Source organism: Corvus cornix, chromosome 4 (assembly GCF_000738735.6).
Source record: "Corvus cornix cornix isolate S_Up_H32 chromosome 4, ASM73873v5, whole genome shotgun sequence".
In the NCBI taxonomy this organism is placed as follows: Eukaryota; Metazoa; Chordata; class Aves; order Passeriformes; family Corvidae; genus Corvus; species Corvus cornix.
The window spans coordinates 25,390,167-25,415,627 of NC_046334.1; the positions used below are offsets into that span (position 1 = coordinate 25,390,167).

General features: G+C 42.6%; 1 long non-coding RNA gene across 5 annotated transcripts in view; it reads right to left on the minus strand.

The window, feature by feature from the left end:
• The window catches only part of LOC104697169, a 185,049-nt gene that overhangs the window by 135,816 nt on the left and 23,772 nt on the right, over positions 1–25,461 (minus strand). For 3 of the 5 annotated variants that reach the window (XR_005601759.1, XR_005601760.1, XR_002048271.3), the window contains 4 exons: positions 8,031–8,117; positions 5,913–7,059; positions 5,085–5,225; positions 2,120–2,347 (listed from right to left, as the gene is read on the minus strand). This is a non-coding gene — a long non-coding RNA (uncharacterized LOC104697169). Of the gene's footprint in view, positions 1–2,119; positions 2,348–5,084; positions 5,226–5,912; positions 7,060–7,368; positions 7,712–8,030; positions 8,118–14,151; positions 16,928–25,461 lie in introns of those variants that run through there. The other 2 variants (XR_002048272.3, XR_005601761.1) reach the window with 2 other exon arrangements.

A 25,461-nucleotide genomic window follows, 5' to 3' on the forward strand; every position in this document is an offset into this window, starting at 1 on the left:
AAGCCAAGATGTCCGTTCAGTGCCACAGGCAGGAGACATCCTGCTCTTTCTAGCTGTGCCTGTGTGTAGCTGCCTGTGAAACACAAAGGCTACTTCAGGCTCCCAGTGAGGTCCAAGATACCTGCCTCGATCCTCTGAGTTAGGCACATTCCTCACAAATGACCTCCCGACCCCATCCTTTCCCACGGGGACTCTGCTGTGTTATGGCAGTAGTGCTGGAGCATGAGTGGAGAAACACAATTACTTCCCCTTTATTCGTGATTCTCTTGGCTGGGTTATCATCCTATAACACAGTGACTTCTAAACTGGAATGCCTTTACTCAAATGTTTTAAGGTTTAAGCTTTCCAACAATGCATTGTACATCTCTATCTGACATTTTCTCTCTCTCTTCCCTCTCCTGGAATTCTTGCTCTCAGCAACCACATCCCTGGTTTTCGATTCCTGGAAAAAATTCTCCTTTCTCATGGTGTCTTGCTTGATCATTGAAGCTGACATGCCAAAAGCTTCCCACCAAGATCTTGTTGGCTTTTTTGGCATCCCACTTCTCCACATCTGTTATTTTATATAGCTATCCATAACATTACAATTATTGTGCCAGTAGTTTGTCCTCTTCGTATGCAGACCATATCTCTCACAGATTTCTCCCCAAATGGGTGCCTTCTCCGCTACATTAACTTCTCCAGTCCCCAAAAATCCATCTGTCTGAAAACTCTTATGTTTTTCCGAAAACATAAATCACTGAGTCCCAAAATATCTGACAGCCTTATACAGTGTAAAATTAATGACCAGAAAGTAATGCACTCATAAGTTGTGATTGAAGGCCAATGAAACTGACACAAAAAACTTTCCTTTCCCCCATGCTGTTGCAGCTGAAGTAGCATCCAGAAACTTGTTAATGACTGATGCCCACAAAACCAGGAATTAATGCTGTTTGTCAATGAATTATCAGGATTACTTTCTATTTATATTAAAGTGAGTTTTTATTTGTGATACTAAAGTGATACTGCACACCATTCCCTTAGAAATCAGAACACAACAATCTCTGTGTCTCAGATGATATGCCATCCTTCACCCACATCCTCAAAATTTGCCTTGAAATATTGATGAAAACCACAAGACAGGGATAAAAGGAGAGGGATCCCCGAACAGAGGAACATCATCAAGGAGCCGTACCCATTTTTTACCATATTCAGCAACACAAAATAGCTAAATCTATAGAAGGCCATTGGATATGATCATAACCATGCGCTCTTATTCAAAATAAGAGAAAAACTAACATTTATTGCCTACTTAACATTCATGCTCATTCTACTAAAATTTTGCTCAAAGTCTCATTTCATCTGTGCAACTTGCTCGGCCCTGGCTACTGCCTACTGGACATTGCTCATCACTGTACAGCATTTCTGGGGAGAGGCGAAGGACAGCAGATGAACAGGCACCATGGCTTCTCAAGCCACAGCTGAAACAGAGCAATGACCCAAGCCGATGGGTTTTAAACCACTGGAATAGTACCACTTTTCCCCTCATCCTACCCTTTCTATAATGGTTTTCTACACTATCTCCTATATTATCTCACACTGCATGTTGCCCTACTTGGAAAATTTACTCACAGGTCTACAACTGTGTGTACTGGGTTTGCGGTTGTTTATGGGGTGGGCACCTTCACCAGCCAAGGTCAAACCACTACAACCTGTCAGAGCGACAGGTCTATGATTTGTGAGACCTTACAGGAGAAGTGTGGGGGTTTTTTTCCCCCCAATGTCAGTGTTAAAAGCAAGATCAGGTACATAGTCTGGCCAAACCTCACAATCAAAAAAAAACACCATCCCAAACAAAAACAACCAGCAGAGCACCAAACCTCAAATGTTAATGAGTCTTAATGACTGGATTATCGTTAAAAAGTCACAAACAGAAAGAAAAACTTCACCAAATATTTGAGAAAATCACTACAGAAACTGCTCCCAGTCCTCGTCGGGAACTATTCAACACTAGAATAGGTCAAAGCTCTGAAAAGCAAATGTCTTTGTCTCCAGGCATATGCACAGCTATGCCTAAAGAGTGAAGTGTCCAACTTACGCCTGGTCTTTTCTGGAAAACAGGAAATAGGTGTTTTCTTACCTGTCTTTTGAAAGAAGGAAGACAATTCTTCTCATGGGGTGCAGTTGAGCACAGGAAAGCAGAAGGAGACTGCAGCATCACTGCTCCCAGAGAGAGACACAGCTCACCAAACAAGGCCGTGGACAACATCATCTAATTGGGAAGTCAGGTCTGCTTTCAGCATGAGGTTGGACCAGATGACCTCCAAGCATCCTTTCCAATCTATAGTTTGATGATTCTAATCAGTAACTGAACAAAAAAATTTAAATATTCTGCCAGTGAGAGGGTTTTGATATGTTCTTCTCACAGCTATAACAGTTGATCTAAAGTATTCAATGTCAAAAATATATTGTCATGCAAATTCTTCCTCATGCACTGCTGAGTTCATGTTTTTTATAGCACATTTTAAAATAGGACACAACCGTATGCGTTTACTTTGGTTGATTCTTTACAAAGACACCTCTGTGAAGGAAGAATGCTGCGCTAAGAGGCCAGCACATCTGCAAGGAAGACATGAGCTGCTGTGCCAAGCATCTTACATCTTTCCTGCCTCTCCCTAGATGGGGTCTGGTCCTCATGGCACACATCCTGCAGTGCCCAATGACTTCCACTTACCTGCAGTATTTGTAGAACTTTCTGGGTTTTGTGGCCAGCCATTATTTTTGTACCAACCTTGCAGCAATTGCTAGTGACCTCAGCATTACCTTTCCAAGCTGTCACACAAGCTGTGCGCTCAAAAATGCCATCCGTTTCAATAGGAAAGATACCCCAAGGACATAGATGTTGAGCAAGTATCTAACTGCTTAGCTTTCTACCAGACAACCAAGGTTTTTTGCTTAACTGCCAAAAGCAGAACTACAAAACTGTTTGCCAGATCCTACTCACTGTCTGTGCAAGTCCCTTCTCATCTGTCAGAGACTGTTCAGCTCCAGACAGGACAGGGCAGAAGAAACTGGCCCTTCTCTTCAATTTTATTGCCCACTGCAGGCACATATGTGTGTCCCACCCCTGAGTATGTCATGCCACTGGCCATTGACATAATAATTCCTGTGAAATGCCAGTGCTCAAAACAAGTAGAATCCCCAGCTGCCCTTACAGTAGTGAAAGCCAAGTTTCCAAAGACTGCAAGGCAAAGAGGGGTGTTTCCAAGGGCAAGAACAGCGGTCATGTTCCTGACTGGTTGCTGTCCTTGAAAAAAAAGGATCTGTCTTGCATGTGTGAGCAGCTGGGGCAGGGCATGATCTTCCTGCAGGGACATCCTCTCTTTGCATTGTTTTCCCTTTTTAAGAGTACAAGTGTTGGGCAGCCGCCTGCAACTGTTTCACTGTAGGATGAAATTAAATATAGTGTTCTTAATAAAAGAAAAAAGTAACTCACACAATAGGACGATTTAGTTAGGTTTCTGAAAAAGGAAGAGCAAAGAAGCAGTTCTCCCCACATATCTAAGGCATTCTGGAGTGAATATTAGGCTCATATAGCTGCAAGGAGCTTGGGAACATATGCCAAATTTCCAGTGAGACAGGCAGAAGGGCCAATGAGAAGGGATGCTGACAGGCTAGGAATGGAGTAGCAACGTGGTATTTTAACACAGATGAAAAGTGTAGCTCTACATCTGAGAGCAGCTTTGTTAATGCAGTTGTGTTTCTCAGGCCACATAGCTGAACTGTCAGTGGGTTTGGCTGTGTCACCTCAGTATAAGCAAAGCCTGATGAAATGTGAGTAATTTCTAAAAGAAAGCATTTCTGTGGGTTTGATTCTCTGTTTTGTGGTCATTGCCTTGGAAGGAACATTAGTAATTTTGGGCTTTTGCACTTGTATTAAAAAAAAATATATAAGATGGGAGATACAGAAAGTTTTAGCAATGGTTAAAAGCTTGCTGAGGGCCTGCAGCCAGAGCCTTGCTGGACCCACAGGGTCACCTGGACTGCTGGCAGCCAGCTGTGTGGGGGCAAGGGGACTGCCTGCCCTGTGGGGGCTTGGCACTGGCTGCCCTCCCCTTCCACCTCCTCCTTGCTGGGAGCCGAGACGAGGGTGAGGCAAGTACAGCCCCGCTCACTGCCATGCCTGAAGAGCCTGGGAGGGCACACACACTGCCCCTGCTCCACATCCAGCACAGGCACTCTCCCTCCCATGCAAACCTGAGGGTCAGGAACTGGCAGGATGAGCAGGAAACAGTGGAAATCAGCCAGTGCACAGCAGTGACATGAGTGCTTAGGGTCTAATCAACATCTAGACCCAGTTGAAGGAAGACACCTACCTCCATCTGGCTTCCATGTCCCTCCATTGTCCCCTTAGAGCTGGTCCATAGACCGGTCCTCTACAACCCACTTTTTTCCAGAACAGTTAAACACTGTGCATAACGGTAAGACTCATGATTCCTCAGCCCAAATTAAAACATCTTCTTGCCTGCATCTGCTGTTAAGAACACTTTCCTCTCTGACCATTCAGGAGCTCTCTGGCAGTCACAGTCCCACCCCCAGAGACTTTAAATTCTGGGACCAAAGCCCCTTTGCAGCGAGCAGCTACAGTGACCCGACAGGTACCTTGCCTGACTGCCTACACATCCCACATTCATACAGACAAGATTTTCTTAGCAGCTCAGTCCCAGGTTTCCCAAGGCAGAGTCTCAGATCTCTGGTTCCTTTAAGTAATTTTATCATGGTGTAGCAACAGAATAACAGCTCAAGCTTGTGCCTTGGAGAAGGGACCCTGAACAAAGGAAACACTGGGCTTTTATACCCTGAGTCTGGGGTCTTCCCCCTGAGTCCTCAGCTCATGCTGTCTCTGAATGTCCAGTCAGCTGGCTGGGCTTTGTTGGGCAAAGGGGCAGCACTAGGTCACAGCCTCTTGCCTCGAGCTGTCCTCCCCCAGGGCTCAATCTGCAGCTGCCCCCTGAGCTACCTGCACTACATGGATTCTTCAACAACTGCCTTAGGGTTAAGGGCCTGGCAGCTCCTACCTCTGGCCAAACCTGGCAGGAACTCACCTCTGAGCTCGCAGAAGTCTGTCAAATCCAAGGCATTTCAAAAGCCCAAGTAACTTGAATTATGAAAGCTGTGTAGATGTTTCCAACAAAATTTTGATTTGTTGAAAAATTTCCAAGGAAACCTAAGAGTTGACTGTGCAGCTGTAAGTTGAGAAAAAGAAAAAAAAAAAAAAAAGCATGGTCTTACTTAGTTTGTAATTGTAGCTCAGTTATAGTTATCTGCTCTAAAAAATCTTTTCCTTTATTAAAAGTCTTGAACAATAAAAAGTTGCCTCTATCCCCCCTGTAAATGCAGTGTAAGCTTTGTAGCTAACTAGGAAAAGATCTGTAACATGTATTATGCCATTTGATACATTCCAGAAATAATTTTCCAATAGCATTGAGACAGAGTAAGTGCAGTGCATATAAACAAACAGAAAGTGCTTTGGGGCTTGATGTTTAAGGGTTTAGCTCCCAATTCTTCCTGCAAAAGTGGTGTCTCTGGCTCTGATGCTCCTGCAGTGGATGTGTAAAAATTCATACATTTAGCTTTGTAACTGCCCCAAGACATGGTTTTGATTCCCACATAAGCCATGGCTTGCTAATTTCTTGGGTTCATAAAGCTTGCAGGGCAACATTAAGGCTTACTACAGAATTGTTTCAAAGGGCATGATAGCTGCATGCAGTTAGGCATATCTTAAGATAACACAACACCTTTCCACAAGCAGGGAAGGAACAACAGCTGCTGTCCTATGTACCCTGTATGTCCTGAGCACAGTGGGTCTGCTGAGGGAGAGATGCCTGAAATATCTATGGAGCGTAATACCCTGAAGCAAAGACTGCACTCACCCATGGCTCAGGTGAAGATGTTAGCATTGTTGATAGCTCCTTTTCTGTACTGTTGCATCACACTTAGCTGTCAGTGGTGGATGCTGTAGGCAAAGCCAGCTCTGTGCTAAGGGAGGAACAATGACACTGTCTGGAGCCAGAGAAAGGGCCACCCCAAACTGAAGATCTCAGTCCAGCAGTCAGGTCTCCCTATATGCTAAAAGAGAGGTTTCCATCCTGCCAGGCTGATTGTTTACATGTTCCATCCACAGGGTTTAGGAGGCTGTCCCGACCAAGCACCTTCACTCAGAACAGCAACAGAGGGAACATGGCTGTGACAAGTCATTCATGATTATTCACAATTTCTGTCTATCCTTAAGATGGAAAGAGACCAAGGAAATCAGTGAAATGCATTAACAGGACTATTTCAGTTACTTTCCCCCAGCTTTTACACTCTGCATCTGTCTCTCACTTACTGGCTTGCAGATACTTTGATAGCAAGCCACAGAAACCACTGCAGCAAGTACTTCACCAGTACTGGGGAAACTCTCAGGGGAGAGGAGAAGAAATAAGTAAAAAATTGTTACTCTTTTTGCTCTCTGCGTTTATTTATTTTGGACCCATTGGGCTAGACCGCAACTAAAACTTTATGAACCTAATAAAATTCCCAACATTCTCAGACATGGGTCGTGATGTTTATATATTAGGCAGAATACAAAGGTGTATTTATGAGGAGATTGGAAGTACTTAGAGATGCTTGAGCTCAGGCAAAGCACAAAACACACATAAGAAATGTTTTCAAACTTAATACAGGTAAAGTCAAGCTAACCAGACAACACATCAAAACCAGAATTGTTTCAGAAATGCTGTGCTCCTCATCACAGAGCCATCCCACATAGTGGTGGAGTACAGGACAAATTCATTCTTTTTCAATAGGTGCTACCTATTTATTTACATTGTTCTGCAAGTTTTAAAATACAGCTCTCTCATTATGGTAGTGGTAGTAACTATACACACTAATAAACAGGAGAAGGTTGCAAGAGCAAACTTATCTTTTCCTTTCTGTCTTCATAAAACACGCACTATTCCCTGATTCAATAAGCAAGATGTACTGTCTGACTCAAGTCGAAGGATAATGGGTCTTGGCGACAGATTAGGCTTTCCATCTCTGTAAATAAGAAAAAGCTAGAGGGAATATATGCTGGGATTTATTTCTGCCAGGAGCAAATAAACAGTTCTGTCAATACAGATAATCCCACCTCCCTGCTTCCCCCATCTCTGTCTTGTCTTTGTCCATCTCCATTGAACCTCATCAAAAAAAAAAAAAAAAAAAAAAAGAAAGAAAATAAAAGAAAGGTTATGTGCTTATTTTCCTTCTGTCACGCATGGTTGCTTTACTGATTTCAGCACTAACTTTTTTTGATACTTCCTGTCACTGGAAGACCTCTCACTCTCTCTCCCCACAAGAACAACATACGTTTTCAATTTAGGTTATGTTCCCAGCAGATGTTGCAGGACATGAAGGTCTTGCTTTCTCTTTCATTAAAAAGGCACTTGTAATACATTTTATTGTCTTGGATGGAAAACGGCATGTATTGCAATATTCAGGAATCAGTCAATGTGACTGCATAATCTCTATCTGAAAAAATATAATGAGTTAACAAGAAAGAATAAAAAACAAGGTCTGCGTTACATCTCCGTGAAGAGCATTTTTAAGCATCCCTCCAAAGGGTGCTATGGAAGGTAAGGTTTAGTGTCTCAGAGGAACTCCCCAACGCTAATACCCACACTCATTCCAAGAATCACTTCTTGTTTTCTTCATAGTATTTTATATAAAAATTCTGAGTGCATACCAGTGCTTTTGGTTCTCCACGTGGACCTCCCGGCTATGCCGTGTGCATACAGCTTCATTTGAATTTAGACCTGTTAACACAAACCCTCCAGTTCTCAAGGCATGACACCAACAGCTCACGTGGAGCCTGAGGTATTGGTTAAAGTGTCATGTCAAGATATACCATCCTTGACTGCTTGCTGCTGGCTGGTGGCCTGGCCAGGGCGACATCATCCATGTCTTCCGTGCAGCAGGAGGACTGGCTTAAAATGGCTCAGAGCACCAAAACCTCAGTGCTTTAAACTTACCTAAGAAAGATGGACCAGAACAATTGAGCTCCTGCTTCAATAACTGTCACCCAAGAGCAAGGCTTGAAAGGAAAGGAATAAGGCAGGCTGCATAAAAAAGTAACAATGAAATCTGATCAGAAACTCAATACACCAGAAAATGGTATGCTACAGTCCCAAAGAATTTTTTCAAAAACCTTTAAGCTTATGCACACTAGGAAATTGCTGCTAGTAGTCTATAGGATGTTCACAGTGTCACAGAACCATCTGTTACCTGATTTCACAAATACCTACTGCTAAACACATATATATATATATTTGTGTGTGTATGTGTATGCATCTTTAGGTGTATACTTTACATACACTCATATTTACTTATTCCATCCTTTGTGTCGAAACTAGGAACAATATGAGGTTATACCCTACAGCAAAACATACACAAACATAATGTGGAATCACCAGAGCTGCCAAAAAATCCCTACTGTAGAGAGAAGATTAAGTCTTACAAAATGGACAGCAAACCACAAGTTTCATACAGAATGCTTGTTTCCAATACACTTAGATTTTATCATTCCATTGTTTCTTCCTGTATTATGGAAGCAATTGTTTTTTTACTAAAGCATAGGTATGTCAGAGCCAGAAGCAATGGTCCATCTAAACCTGCATTTGTGACAGTAAGTAATACAGACATCATACAATACATGGATATCTCAGCATCTATTCCCAACCACATAAATTCAGCCAGCGGCTGTGTCTCTGGTTTCCTCATTTTACATAAATTTGTCTATCTTCTCCTCAGCTGATATGCAGCACTTTTTATTGCTGACTTTGGAAGTTACTCCATAATTTAATAACTCTTTGTGTAACAGAAATCCAGCTTGGATTATAACTGAGGTTGGTGGTTTCCACCTGGTATATTGGGGTTCCTGACTGCACGCACTAACTTTCCACTTGCACCTTTCTCTAGGCACTTGCAGAAGGCACTTACTGCTTGAAGTGGCTCCTGGCATCCTGGGACCAACAGGGAGAGATCAGAGGCAATTTTGCACAGTGCTTGCCTTCTCCTGGCCATGGGCTGCTGGATCTGAGTGCTGGCCCCACCGTGGGTCAGTGCAGTGTGGATCCTTCCTTCCTGGCTGTAGCACCCAGCAAGCAGCAGCAGGGCTCAGCAGCACCCTGCTCATCCCTGAAGCCCCTCAGATCACTCCCCCACCATCTGCCTCCCTCCACATGGATTTATTTCTGACCCAGGACCTTTCTAAGTAAGGAAAACCCACCAGGGGTCACACTGAACTCTGGTCAGTCAATGAAATGGTCTAGTTTTGACTGGGCACTTGCCACCTTGGCGTGGGTGCTGCTTGCCTGATGCTGCCTGTTCTGAGCTTCCCTTCCCCCTCCCCAAGACAAGCCAGGACTCGCCTCTGCCATGTGCTCTGAACTCCTTCGTTCCAAGAGTGGGCAAAACCAAATGTACCTCAAACTCTTTAGCAGTGTCTGACTGGCCGCTCACCCCGGGTCCGCCCCCAGTCCTCCCCTTTCCCCTTCTCCCAATAAAAGAAGGGCCCGAGAGGGGGCCCCGCGCTCTTTGGCTTTGCATCCCTTTTACGATCGTCTGTGTGTTTCTGTCTCTGTTTGAAAGCTTCTAATTGCAGGAATTAGGCAAACTGAAGACTATATTTCTCCCTCTTTGCTTCTACTGGTGGTATCAGCTTTGCAGCTACTATTTGCTGCTTTTAGAGCTACTGACATGCTAGATTGCCCGTGCTACCTCTCTAGGCTGCCCGAGGCTTTCTAAGGCATTGAACTATGAGCCTAGCCAGTAAAAAGCTGTATTTTCCACACTTGCCCAGCATCTGTGGCCCATGGGGCACATTGCGGCTCCAGAAGCCAGTGGGGATGTAATGTCCAGATGATTACAACTGAAGGGCTATCCCATTTTCCATTTCAGCAAGCAGCTCAAATCCCAAGGAAGTCCTGGTGCTCAGTACCATAAGCTCCTGAGCCATGCAGGGACCAGGAGCCAGTGGTATCCCTGTGGAGTCAGGAACATTTGGGAATTCAGCCACTGGGACTCGAGGCCCAGCAACCCTCAGCTTGGACTTGTTTTCCTACCTGCAAATAACCTGTTTAGTTTTGTTTTATTTTCACAACTGATCACAGCAAAACCAAGCCTGAAAATCCTTCCAGCAGCATGACAAGCTCTCTCCACACCGCTCCCGGTACCTGGCTGTGACAATCCCCATCCTGCTGGCATGGGAGTGGGGCTGCCCAGTGCCAGCCCCAGTGAGCACGTGGCCAGCAGTGGAAGATGGACCCTGCCAACAGCGCCTGGCTGCACACCGAGGGACACCACCCAGGAGCAGGGGGAGGGTGGGCTTCTCCTTCATGGCATTGAGGGCATGGAGACCAAACCAAACTTGGTGCAGCAGGAGCAGCCCCAGCCCCTAGGCACTGCAGACCCATGAGCACCTCAGGAAGAAAAGGAGCTGAGGAGCAGAGCTAGGATGTGCAATGGGAGATGAGACTTCAACAATCTGTCAGAAATACCGCTTACACTTCAGCTTGTTAAAAGTGATCAATGTGCAGACTGAAATATTCCTGCTCCTGGGGTACCTTTTTTTTCTTTTAAGATTGAAATTTTTCCTTCTTCTGTATATGCCATTTGTTTGTAGCCTAGGAATTAGCATTCTGACATTTCTCTCTGCCTTTTCAGGCTGCATGTTGCTGTGCACAGTGATCCCTCTAACTTTTTCTTTATGCTCCTGACACTTCTTGGCCCTGACACTCAGGCTTGCCTCTCCATGTTCAAACAGTAGCACAAGGCTGGGCTGCATGAGCCCAAATGAGGCAGACAGCCCTGAGGATCACAGTGGGATGGCAGGGAAAGCAGCTGAGAGACTCTGGAGTGCACCAGCAAGTGGGAGCAGCCATATCAGGGTGAGGAGAAACAATCATGGCTACAGGGATGGTCATCCTTGTTTCCCCATGCCTGGGAAAGAACTTCCAGGAGGGCAGCGTGCTGCAGGGATGGGGAGGGAAAAGGCAAAAGGTTATCCCGAGGATATGGCGGCTCCTTGCAGGCAGAAAATCTGAATTGAGCATATAAACATCCCACGTTTCCCAGCATGGTTTTCAATTAAAATAAACCCATTCTGTAACACCGCCAGAGAATGGTTCACTGAGAAATTTATTTAAGTCTGAAGTATCAAGGAACTCAATCACTATTACTCTGTGAACATTTATTAAGAATATAAAAATGAAATTAAAATTGCCAGATTAGGGAGATTTGATGCCCTTTGTGGACACATACTTTTATTTTCAGGACAAAGTTGCTTTACTTCCAAGAAGTCTGATGAATTCATAGATGGGAACTCACTAAAATCATCCACCGTGGTATTGTATAGCACTCATTTTGCTTGCTGTTAAGTGATATTTTGTAGTTCCTCTGTTACCTCAAGAGACTGAGTTGATTGGCCTGGGTTAAGCCAAAAAACTAAAGATAGAAAACCACAAAATATTGTAACATATATCCAAAAATCATAAATCTGTAATCAGCAAAGCAGAGAACCTCTGTTAACATCTTCTTCACGTAAAACAAGTATTTTTTGAAGCATGCAAATAAAGAGAGTTAATGAGACCAATTTTAAAAAGTAGCTTTTGCAAGCCCAAGAGTTTTGGATTACTTAGGATGCAGATTGCTGAAAGCTGGGCTGCTCTCAGGAATCCCTTAACTTTTTGACAGCTCTGTGCTGCACATTTACATCCCTGTGAGCTGCGTTGGTCCTGCCTGGGAGAGACAGCCTTCCCGAGACCCATGGACCAGCCCATGGTTACGCGTTTTCCATGGGCTGGTCCCTACAGCTTTTTAGCACAGTGGCGCACGGCACTTATAACTGGATCAATAAAATAAATTTGGCACACCAATGCCAAAATCCCCATGTAATTCTTTCTCCTGAGAAGTTCAACTGCTCAATAAAAATGGACAACAGGAAAAAAGCTTTATCACGTGCATTATCTTATACGAAAAAACACCAATGTTTGATCTTGATTTAGGCTGTTTCTTAATACTGCCACAAGATGTTAGCACCTTGACATTTTGTTGTTATTATTGCTGCTTTCTTTTCTAAGCTGGTGCATCTTCCACCTACTTCTAGGCATGTCCTGTGCTCTTGCCCTGGGGAACAAGACATCACCTCTTTCCTGGTCTTTTAGGGATTATCAATGAACATACAGTAACTGTGAAATAATTAACCTGTAGATCAATCTCTTCTCACAAGTACATGACCAAGTCAACTGGTAAACTCAGAAATATGTGCATGGTTTTCAAGAGGTAAATATGCCTCTCTGTGTGGCATATACTTTACAAATAAGCAGCATGTCTGAAAAAAGTTACTTTCTAGATGCTTCCGTAGGGATTCAAATTTTACCATTAGATCCCAGTTTTTCAGTTTGCTGCAACACATACTTCCACCCTGAGAGTTACATAGCATCTAACACCACCACAGTCTTGGCAGAAAGGCCCTTATTGATACTTCTATCACTGTAAAATCCACTCATGCTGAGTGAATTAATTACTAAGCTAACAGTTTTTAAGACAGCACAAGATAAAAACAACCAAAAAGAATGCCAAATATAAAATTCCAAATAGAACCACAGTGTCTGTTGAAATGTTAAAATAAGAATGGGATAATGTTTGCAGTGCTGAATGTTGGTCCTTGGATGAGTTTTTAGTATCACATTTCAAAACACATTGCTCATACAGCTTTCTTGCAATGCTTTTCAACGTGCATATCAGCCAGTCCCAATAGTCTAAAACCTCTCAGGCCAATTCTGGAAACTATGTAGCACCTGAATCCCATTTATTTCTACATAAACATCTCAGTTCCTTAATCATAACTGGGAAATCTGTACTCCTCTACCTCTCAGGATTTATTTAACAAACATTACATAATACTTCTAAACTCCTTTAGATACCACTCTCTGGGCAAAAGGAGAGCCCAGAGATATCCTAAACAGATCAAAGTGAAATAAAAAATTAAGTGAGATCAGCAGTGAAAAGATGAGCCTTGCTTTGGCTCCTGGAGATAGATAGATAGATAGATAGATAGATAGATAGATAGATAGATAGATAGACAGACAGCATGTAAACTAAAAAGCCTCAGATTATAATCCATAATTTGCAAACTCCAGATAATAGTGTTTTCAGTATGCATACTGAAACTCAAAACTATTGCTAATTCATGGCATTGAATTTTACCTCTACTGTCACTTATATCAAATTATTTCCATTATTCACTAGAACAGATAAATAGTAAAATTCAGAAATTAATACCAGAAGTTATATTTATGGAAATACTGCCTAATTTTTGAAAAAACAACTTTGTGCCATGTCACTGGCTCAATACAGATGGCCTCATAAACCTCTCAGCAATGTATAAAACCCAGGGCTATATGTGACTCCAGGCTCCAGGACCTGTATCTCACAGATGACTGAGTGCTGCAGCAGAGAACCAGAAGCCGTTTCTGCCCCGTGGTGGAATGTGAGCTCAATGGGCCCTCACCTGCACACAGTGCAGGGTGAAGCCAAACGGGGGAGTGACCAAGAGCTGCTGTCCCCACCAATGCACCGCAGCACCACATTGCACTGCCAACAACAAGCTGCAGATCCATGAGCTCCTAGATTTCTTAAATCACTTTTTGGACATATGCTCACTCCCAAGACTGAGTGGTGAGGCTGAAACAAAAGCCCAGGGAAGCAGCATGCTACAGAGCAGAGCCTGAATTTATACACACTGCCCTTTCTGGCTCCACAAGCATTCATAGACAGCCCTTCTCCGTTATCAGTATACATGGTAAGAACATCAGACTTCACATGAGATATTCTCATTTACTGTCTTTTACAAGAGACACCTGTTTACTTAAGTCAATATATCTACAGCTTAAATACTCCCATTTATCCTATTTATCCCTACTCCTATCTCCTCCCATGGTACAAATCTGCCTGAGGTTTAATTACTGGAAAACCTCTGAAATAGCACAGATTGCAGATACTAAGGGATGCCCTGTCCCAGGTCCACCTTGTGCTTGCTCAGGGATGCTGCCCATGCTGGGCACAGCTGACACACAACAAGACCACACACACCTGCCTTGTCTCCTCTGCCCTGATGGTGCTTCTTGCTGGACTCAGGTGCTGAGCAGGAAGAATCCATCAGGCTCCAAAGCAGAGTGGCACAGCTGGAAGGAGGAAGTCTGGGAGGGAATATTTCCACACAAGTAGCCAGCAGAAAGAAGGTGCCAGGGAAGTAAAGCCAGGAAATTATGCAAAGAAATCTCTGTTCAAAACACGATATTAAGGTTTCTCCCAAAATACTGCTGAAGAAACCCAGAATTAAAATCATCCATGCTGTTTAATTTTAGCCCTTGCAAGTACATCTTCCAGGGACAGATGGGCCCTGAATGCCATTACCACAGTACATTTTTCTGTGTCTCAACACACACGGTGGATGGCACTACCTAATGAGCAGTGGCAGCATAATACCTTGATCTTCACTGTCTACAGCATCACCAGGCTTCTGAGTCTGAGCAAGGAGAAGCAACGAGTGGTCTGAGTAGGTTGTCAGAGCTCTCTGGGGATATGAACACGTTGATTGCCAGTGATCTCCCCAGGCATCTGCTGGCAGCAGAGAAATCATGAACTCAGAAATCTCATTGTTTTGCAGATCCTTAAGGCAGTTCTGGCTCTCTCTCACAGCCTTGGCTCAATATGCTGTTCTTCAGCTTGTTTTCATCCAGGTCTGTCTCTTCCACCACCTCGGCCAGGCACCCTCAGGCCTCCCCAAGCCAGCAGTGCTGGGTATAGATCTAAGAGTTCTGAGGAACATCAGCATGGCTCCCAACCCAGCCTGCACTGGAGACCCAATCCGCCCTACCCACATCTCCTCCCTGCCATGGCACTTCCAACCTCACCCACCTCCTATTTAGTCTTTGTTCTCCTGGGTCACCTCCTTGCCCCAGAGTTTCAGTTCCCTCATTCACTGGTAGCGGGTGCATGTGTGGCTGTCTGTGTGCTGCTATGCCTGAAGACTTCTTGAAGAACAGAGAAAGGACAAGAAACACAAGGACATACACTTCCATTGAAGCCATGAGCATATGAACTAAGCAGAGACCATGTTTCACTGTTACTTTGGCAGCCACAGGATTACACATACCAGGGTTTGCTCTTCCAACTGGTCTCCATGTACTTTTTTTTATTCATCTGGAAAATGCTCTCATGCTGTTGGCCACATAAGAGATGGCAAACAGCTAGACAAGTGGGTGGAGATTCAGTGTGGGATCCCAGGGATGCTCCAGAGGGCTTTGTGAGTTCAGAGTTGTGAATGCAATAAATGCTGTCACAAGTGGTCCACTGATGCATATCCCAAGTAGTCAAAAAACAATTTCCCTCCAGAGACTTGTGACTCATTTTGTATCCATAGCCATGCTAGGCAGAAGAGTATTCTTGGAAGGCTGTACCAGCCTTGATAGGAGTGACATTTTTTGGATGAACTTTTCAGGAGTCCCCAGCTTAGAGAAGGTACCAGTATTCGTCACCTTTTTTTTACCCATTATTTCCCTTATTGCCTGTTTCTTTGTACCCTGGAGACTGTCTGATGCACACACTTCCATCTGATTTTTAAGCACTCTTGGTTTTGAGACATCTTTCTTCTGTTCCAATCAGTAGATACTTTACTTGAAACCCCTATCCGACTGCTAACATACCTTGAAAAAGAAATTGAGTATCTGCAATGTGGAAGGTTTTGGGTTACTTTCCTCTCAGTGATTATCAGGCCATTTCACATTTGCCCACAGTACCATTAAAATGCTTATAAATGCCCCTCCTCATCCCTGAATTGCTTTGCCTTGCCCAGTTTTAACTCATCATGGCTTTTAACTCTCATTTTTTCCGGCTAGCAGTAACTTAGAGAATGTTCTTGTGTAGCTGCCACCTCTGTTTTCCATTTCCAGAGTTCATTTGTTAACCTCAGACTTTTTGAGTAGTCCCTTGTGAAGTCAAATTCGTTTTTTACTTGTTCTCTGCATATTTTTTTTCAGAGGAATTTTAATTTGTTGCATCCTAAATTCAGATTTCTTAATGTAATTCTCCAGCTTGTTTGCACATCCCTGGATCTGCAGTACTTCTCATCATATCCAGGCCACTACGACCCTGATCTAACTAGGCAGTTAAGGATGTACTTAATTTAAAGAACGCGTATAATCCAATCCCTGTTCAATAGAACACATATACCAACGGCTGTTCCAATGGGACAAAAGCACATGCTGAAAGTTTCTGTAGATTTGTAAAACTTCTGTTCTTGAAATCTAAGCCTTCAGTACTACTGCAGCACCTTCTGGCTCCTAAACATTCTTTCTCAACTAAACAAAAGGAGATTTGCAATACTCTGTTGTTTTCATCTTTTCATTTTCATAGGATTTGACACCTTCCGTGTTTTATGTCACTGCAGGTCTTTACATCCTTTAGAGAAAAGCGACAGCATGTTTTACTATACTGATGACAAGTCACCATGCTCTTGAAAGGCAAGAGATCTCTTATTCAGGTGAGCAAAATGAAGCAGACTTTTTACACCTCCAAGTTCTGACCAGTAGGATTTGCATTTGTGGAAGAATCTGTAGAAATCAGCTGTGAAGTCTCAAGTTTACACATCTTTCTCCAGGGCTCAGACTGAGAGGCTGCACAAAGCCTGTATGGTCTCAGGCCAGGCTTCAGCTCAGCTCTCTGTTCAGGTTCCTTCTTTCCTTCTTGAAGAAAGTGACACCTGCCATGCATACAGAAGTGTGTTTCCATGAGATGAAGGGATGGGGAAAGGCTTCCCACTGCCATCTCCCTGGAGTAATATGTCCATGTCTTGCCACAAACCCTCCTGGAAGAGCAAAGTTATGATTCAGTAGTATAGTACTGTCCTGGTGATTATTTTGTTTGTTTGTTTTTACACCAAACTTCTAAAAATATTAATTTTTGCTCTAATAACCAAATACAAATTGAATATAAATGGAAAGGAAGTGGTATGACCAAGCAGAAAATCTTTTTACCAGTCAGCTTTGCGTTTAAAATTAAACATAATTAAAGATAATGCTTAAAAACTTTGCACCTTGAGACAATCAAGCAACATTCCTGTAGTCAACCAGTTGCAGTACTTACAGCTTCACTCAGTGTCTCTGAAGAAAAAAGTTGCTTTGCTTCCTTGGCTAAACTGTTGATTTGGGGTAGAACATGATTTCCAGGCAAAAGGCAGAACAGAGCACAGACCTGTTTGATTCCTGGCTTGGTGTCCTGTTGTTGGCTTACACAACACTTCAGTTTAAATTATTCTGAGTTGTCTTTTCTTTCTCTTTTTTCTTTCCTTGTCCTTTTTTTTTTTTTTTGTAGGTTTGCTTCATGTTTCAGTATTATCTGTTAAAAATGCTGTGCAGCTTGATACTATCACCAACACCCCAACAGCACTTTAGCACTTTATCACTTACTCCCTTTCAAGCAGAAAAGGAATTTTTCTTGGTGTTAATGGAAGTGCAGTCAAGGGCTGTGTGAGACCCCTCGGAGAAGAGGAGAACATACTTTGCATTTAGTTTAAATCAGGTTTGGAGACTTTTTTAATACAAAAATAAAATGTTTTATTAACATAGGAAATGATTCAGAAGAATCTGCAGGCTACAAAGGAGGGTAATATCCCTCAGATGGTACAATTACCCAGACAACTGGAAAAACTTCCAATTATACAAATAAGGCATAGCACTGCAGAGCTGATAGCAATGTGGAAAGTTACAGAAAGGTATTCTGCAAATTCTTCTAGAGAATAAAGGGTGAGCATGTTGCAATCAGCAGCCAAACTTGGATAACACGATATTTAACGTATTAAAGATGTTTAACATCTCTTCATAACAAAATAGAGGAGTCATAAATCACAAAGTACTGGTTCCTTTGGGTATCACAATTCTACAAGTTTGAAGACAAAGAATATATCGAGTTTCCTTCTCATTATAATCTCCATGTAGTAACCTTGAGGTTGGAGAGAGAGGTGAGAGTTTGTGGAAATATGCCTTCAATGAGGGAGAGGCAATTATGCTTTGGATTGCTTGAATTTCTTAAGGGAAGAGTCTGCTGCCTGAATAACTGCAAGCATTTTGTCTCATAGGGATGAAATAACAGAAAAATTGGTATTATATTAAGTAATCTGAATAGTATTTTGTAACTGAGACTGACCTTTAAATTTATCCACTTTCCCTATCAAATGCTCTCTTCCAAAAACTAATTATTGAGTCATTCTTTTCCTGTCTCATATAAATACTCTTTCTTTCCATCTTCAGGGCTTTTTGTGTTTGCACGAACTATTCCTGTTTCTCCACACTAACACAATTTAGCTACTAAAAAGACCCCAAACAAACACAGAAGGGGCACTTCAAAGTAGCCAGACATTGTGCGTCAGAGGAGAATTAGAGAATTCTAATAGCTGTCTGGGTATTTATTTGCAATCATTTACCTGATAATTTTAAAGTACTTTTGATCCATTAAAGCTTTACAACATCCCACAAAGTTGGTGGGTTTAACCTTCTTTCACAGACAGTAAAAATGATAAAGAAATAGCTTAGCCCCCGTGCTGTAGGTCATATGGATAGTAACAGAGAGGTGCTATAAACAAGGTGACAAGGCTACAATGTTCCAGCCATTAGCCAACACCATCTCCTTCTGGAATGAGCAGTCAGTAACGTGGCTGTCTGAGGGAAATGGGGAAATCACTGCAACTTGAAAATTATTACACAAGGCAGCCTTCCCTAAAAACTGGAGAGCCAAAGGTGAATTCCAAATCACATTGTGTATATTTCTACATTAAAATAAAACCCGTTAGGTGCTTAGATGGTGCTCTAAACAATAGAGGGGGATACATGAAAGAAGAGCCTGCTTCTTGGCATCTGCATCTCCCAGGAGCTGTGGGGGTACAAAAAGCCCATGTGTGCAGCAGGATCAACAGGAGCACCAGGACACTGGGTGGGAAGGAAGGCTGCACTACATGAAGGCACGTGAGCAAGCTTTTGTGGGCAGCTGCACCTGGGGTCCACAGCCTGCAGTGCTGTTTGCTGGGCAAGGCTGCCACCAGTACCCAGGCAGGGCAGCTCAGGGCTGGGAACACTGCTGTACCTGTGCTGTACCTGTGCTTTACCCAGAGCCACTCCATTATCTGCTCTAGTGCCACACGGGAGGGTTCCTGCCAATACAACTCACAGAGTGGACCTGAGAGCATGGCATGAAGCTGTGTCAGGGGAGGTTGGGTATCACAGCCACAGGATGTTCGGGCACTAGAATGGGCTCCACAGGGGAGAGGTCACAGCTCCAAGGCTGACAGTGCTCATGAAGCCTTTGGACAATGCTCTCAGGCATCTTGGGGATGGTTCTGTGCAGGGCCAGGAGCTGGACTCGATGATCCTTATGGGTCCCTTCCAGATCAGGGGTTTCTATGATTCTATGACTGCTTCTGAAGTTTCAGCCCTGTGCAGAGAAGCATCTCCAAGCAGATTGCATCCAGCACTCGGGACGTATGGAGCTGAGATCATTACAGTGCCGTGACGACCACAGCAAACGTTGAAAGGAGTCCAGGCCATTATTGCATAAGATTTGAGCACTTTCCTGGCAGTGACTGCAAAGAATATGAAAATGTTGAAACTGAATTCATCCTCAGTTTCAACATCATCTCTCAGAAAGAGTCAAACAGCAATGGAATTTCAAGGGGGAAAAGCTCCTATAAAACTAATGGCTTTTCACTCTGTCAGCAGATGATTAATTCCTGGTGCTGGAGGTGCATCTGAGTGACTTAGAATGCAGTTCTGGAAATCACAAAGAAGCAAGAGAGGTTCTGACTGAGGCTTAATCATTCTATTCTCAGCCCTTGCTCTGTCCAAAGCTCTGCTGAATAGAAACCAGCAAGAATTTTTCCTTGAAAAAGGCAAAGGAAAACGTCAAGATAATCTCAGTTTGCAGCTTGGGATCTCACATTAAGAAGAAAGTAAAGCAAGACAGATTAAAAGTAGTATTATTTTTTCTCAAAGTCAGATGCCTGATGTTCAGCACCGAAATCCGCTTTTTTTTTTTTAATTTGTGTGTCTACTCCCAAAGCCAGTATAAACAGGCTGATTGGGCCCTCTGCAACATATGCCACACAGGCTGACAGATTAATTTGGAATTGTAAGCTAGTTAGAGTGACCCAAGTTAGAAAACTTTCTCTAAGTGATTCACCAGTGATTACAGAAAAAAGCAAGTCCTACATTGCCTCTCTCCCTATTTCTAAGTCTAAAGACAGGAGAATGCAAATCTGTACTTTTCCCAACAGCAATCTGCACCACTTCTGGAAATACATTCCCCAGCCCAACACTAACTTGTCGTAGTCACTGTAAAGTGGGTCTCAACAATCTACCTCTAAAAACCTCCTGTGCTAGAGCTGAGAATAGAGACATGAAAATATTTAATGCTTTTTTATCATTCTATTTAACTTTAAAAAGTACTAACTAGACAATATAAATCCAGCATATATGCATATAGATAAGATTATTGTATTTTTTAATGTTGAAATGTTTTTAGCAGTGTTTAGTAAGCTACCCTCCAAACATGCAGAAATTTTAATTCTTAAAAAAAATCAGGTTTTTTAGCAAGCGGTAGAACAACCAAAACTTTTTTGCCAATCAAAACATTCTCAAACACAGATTTCACTTTTCCCAAAATTTCATAAATATTTTTTAAAATTCCTTGTTATTCTTTTTCCCAAAAGGAAATTTTGGCTTAAGCAGTGCTGCCATTAGAGACAGAAAGTTCCTGATGTAGATATTCAACAGTGTTTATATGCATTAAACATTATCTTTCTGCATTGCCCTTTATACAGTCCCTACCTTTAACTTCTGCAGAAGAAAAAGCAATTAAAAAAACAAACAAACAAACAAATTGCCTGATCCACCTCTAGCTCTCAGAGTAATCTCAGCCTTAAGAGTCTTTACGTGGAACTCAGTTGACATGCTATGAGAAACAGTAGCTTGGGATCACCTAATTAAAGACTGTTTAATAAAGCAAGCAACTTTTACTCAGCATAGGAGGTTACACTAGATGTCTCATCAAAGGAATGTGTACTGAGGTGCTAACTTCCTTCACCTTGCCCTTTGCCTTGCTATATTTTGTCCAGCTGCTCACACACCATCCAGAAGGTCCATCTGGTTTTGCCGGGATATTATTTCAAACTTTCTTTCAGCAGACAACAACTCCCAGCTGGTTTCCTCACCCTGTGCTTTAGCATGCTGTGACTTCTGCTGACAAAGTCATCAATGGCACAATTAAACAGGAACACTTTCCAGATGCTGCAGGAGGAATGCCATGGCTCTCTTCCTCCAGCTCAACCCTTGCCCTTTCAGGTGGTGGCTCTGTGGCCTCTTCTTTAAACTGTCCCCTACCACTTGAGAGTCTGCCTACAAATTCCCATCTCCCTCAGGTTATTTTAGGCTCCTGCACAGCTCAGTGGCACTGAAGCCCTGCTAGATTCAATCTCTACACTTCACTTCCTTTGCAGAGGAATTACCTTGTAAAAGAGAAATATCATCTAACCTGGTACAATTCACCTTTGAAAAACTCCAGTTGCTTTTAATTTTTACATTCTTCACTTGCCTATCTTTGTTCTCTGTTGTTTCAAATCTCTGCATACTACTGAAGTGACACTAACGAGCTGCCCAGATCATTTTTCCCTTCCTGCAACAGAGGGTGTTACAGGCATTATCCCCCAACCATAAAGTGCTGCCTTGGAGTTCATAGGTTATTAAAAATCCTTTCTACCAGACCTGCAATTTCCTCTGCCATATCTTGGACTATTATGAGATGGACATTATCCAGCTACTCTTCAATTGCACACACACTCATTTGCACTTCCACAGTTACCCCTGGCTACCTTTGTTCCCACAGTCTGCCTTACGAAATATAGTCTCATTATCAAACAAAAGCAAAGTATCCTGTAGTCTGAGATAATACTTGGACTAGTTTTACCTTCATCCCCTCCTTATTTGACTGTTGAAAAGAGGGGATTTTTTTTAGACCTTGCTTCTAATTGGGTGAAATATGTTAAGTTTGGAAATGCTCTTGTCTCCAGTTACAGATCTCAGCAAAAGGTTCAGATAAGCCATCAATTGCCTGAGTTATGTGACAGAAAGGTCCTAATACTTAGAAATAATCAAATTTGAAGGTTCTTTGCCCTGGAATTGCACTGGCTGATATGCCAGTTGTCATCTAAAAACCTACTTGGTCCAAAAGAGAGAAGAAAAGTATTTCAACACAGATTTCAGCTTTCAATGTATTTGTCATTTTAAGTATCTAGGTTAGCAAACACTGCTCAGAAACTGTTTCAATTACTACCTTACCTTATTTGCTACAATATCCCAGAAGAGCTCCATCCAAGTAGAACAGCCCTGTCTGGGTCTGAAGTGCCTGGGCCAAACCCTTTGTTTCTGCAGAGCACCTGCTCATCTTCCAGGTCACCCAGAGCACACCCTACACTTCCTGCTCACCCATCATCCAGCAGACAAAACTAGTGCTCACAGTAAATATAGAAAAAATAGGGAGAATTTGTATTCATTAAATCCCCAAAACCCCTCTTCCAAGTCCTCTGGCTTCAGTGTATACACTGAAGATCTTCCCTTCTCTGTCTCAAGCTCCTTCCATCTTCACCACGCCAAAACCCCAGATCAAGCCTCATTTAAACCATATACAAGGAGCAATTTCAATCCACTTAATATGTGTAATCAAATCACTCACTGTTCAATATATTCCAGAGTTTGGGAGTGTTTATGAAGCTGCCACAAAATTTTCAGTGCACTGTGGAGCTCTGCTTTGAATTGCCAAAGAAACTGGAGGTTCTTGCCATAAAATTGAGGACCAGTGTGTCACAGAGCACACATTGCTTTGTCTAATTTGAACCTGGAAACAATTTCTATGTTTTTTTCAGAACTGGTGAGTAACCATTGTGCAACTAAATTCATGCTTCCATGTTAGTACTGAAACAGATTTTCACAGTGGGTTTGGCCTTCTAAGAACTTTCTACCCCACGATGCCATCTCCTCTCGTAATATCCACATATTAGATTTCATTAAAGAACAGCTGAAATGCAGAATGCTTTTTTTCCCTCACATCACACTTCCAAGAGAACCTTTACTTTTAGCTTCTACAGGGATTTTATGAAAGACTGAGGAAGCAAGACATCCCAATACATCAAAATGGTGTCTTTTTAGCCAGTGTCCATAATGTTTTGTATTTCAATTAAACAGCATGCTTGTGAACTCTATTCCCATGAGAGATGCCTCACCTGGCAGTGGCATGGTGGTGCTCCCAGGTGCTACATGCTGAAGTAGAGCTGGCAGCACATCTTTGCTTAGGGATGCCCTGGTACAAGGCATGCAGGAATGCTCCTGGGCTTCTGAGGGCTTTAACAACACAAGCTCATGAGAAATGCCCTCTGGGGCCAGACCAGTCATCCACCCAGCCCTGCCATCCATCTGTGACAATGGCTATATTGTCACTAAGTGTGTACAAATACAAATGCAGTAATATGTCTGGAAGAGCTTAATTAATCCCTGTTGTTGTAATCAAAGCAACAGAGCACTCATTTTGGATTGGTAATGTACGCATTTGTATTGTGTTCTGTACAATCCTAATGACCAAACAAAATAAACTTGGTCAGTTTAACCCCTTAAGATATCCTCAAAGTGTCTTTCTGATTACAAACAATGAGCAGGCAGCACCTCTTCATGAGGAAAAAGGGAGAGAAACATTAAATGACCATACAAACCCCATGGGTTAAATTGGCTTATAAAAATGTATTCATCCTGGCTAGCCTATTTTATTGAGCAGAGCCAGAAAATGGCTCTAAGTGATTATGGAGGGAGTCTTCCATGCTGTTAGTCATCTTTGAAAGAGTGGGAAACCCACTAGAATAAACTGTATGGAAAGGAAGAAGGAGGTCCATACACACCTCTGAAAAACAGCTCTCTCTCAGCCCCAAATATATTAGTATCATTCCCCCAAGTTCAGCTACAATAGGAATGAAATTCAGTGCAAGTTGCAAGTACCACCTCTTGTTTGTCAAGAGATGATCCATGATGATTTGTTGCCAAGTTGCATTTAACCAGCATTTTTAAGAGACTCACAACCAGTTTCCTTAGAGGTGGGTGTTTGGCTGAAAATTTAATCCTTTTTCAAAAAGCGGGGATAGTGAGGAATACTTGACCAGACCTTCTTCCGGTTTTCCGGAAGAAAAGCCTGGACTGGCCTGTGGTCTCTCTCCTCTAGCCCCTGAACCCACCCATAGTGTCAGTAACCTGTGACTTGGAGGGTGCTGCCTTTCACACTGCTTTCTAGCATTGGTCTTGTCAGCAGAGAGGAAAAGAGAGATGGAAAGGGACAGAGCACTCAAGGAAGGCAGAATCCTTAGAAACAACCACTAATGAACTAAAGACAAGTTAGAAGTGAAATACTATAAAAGGATACTGTCAGATGTTCTCAGAAATGGCCTGCAGTGGAGAACTGGCCAGTCACACAGTGCTGGCTCTCCCCAGCCCCAGCTGTTAAACTGTTATGAAGCTAAAGTTGCATGAAATACTTTCCTAACTTCACTTTCCATGGATGTAATAATTATCCACACCACAAGGGTGTTTCACAACTGCAGAATGGGAAGAGGAGAGATACACAAGACATTCTGTATTAAAATGTGATCCATGCTATGGAAAACAAATGAGAATCCTGGATCTGCCCTAACTGTGAAGCAACTTCAAGTGATAATAAGACACCAATGATGAATTTGGGAAATCTGGAGTACATGTGGAACTCATCTGAAGCATACAGCCAAAAAAGAAATGCACTGATTTTAAAAGGGATGCAACAGGATATTTTGTCCATAACAACTAGCTGAGGACAGTCTAGCCTGCAATTATACCTTTGTAGACTTAAGTTTGGTAAATATTTTTATGTATGTTAATATTTGTTGTTTACATAAGAGCTCATCAAGACAGCATTTTCCTCCCCAGTTTAGAGACACCAAAAGTCACAAGGCCCAGTACAGCAAGGGGCCTACCACTAATTCATGGTGTATTAGTCTTTTAGCTCAGAAGAAAACAAAATCAGAATTTGGTTTCAAAAGCATCACAATTATTTTGAATTGCTCATGGATTTCTAATATCAGCCTGTTCACAAAATAGGTAGAGCCAATCCTTACTGCAACCATGTTGTCAGTATGCCCATAGCAGGACCAAATAAGTTAATCTTTTGAAATCTTTTCCAGCATGACATTTTTGTAATTTGATTCCATGAAATAAGTGCTGTCTTTTTTTGAATCAAGCTCCAATGTGCCCAGACTGTCCCTCCTAGATTCTGTCTAATCTCTTGAAA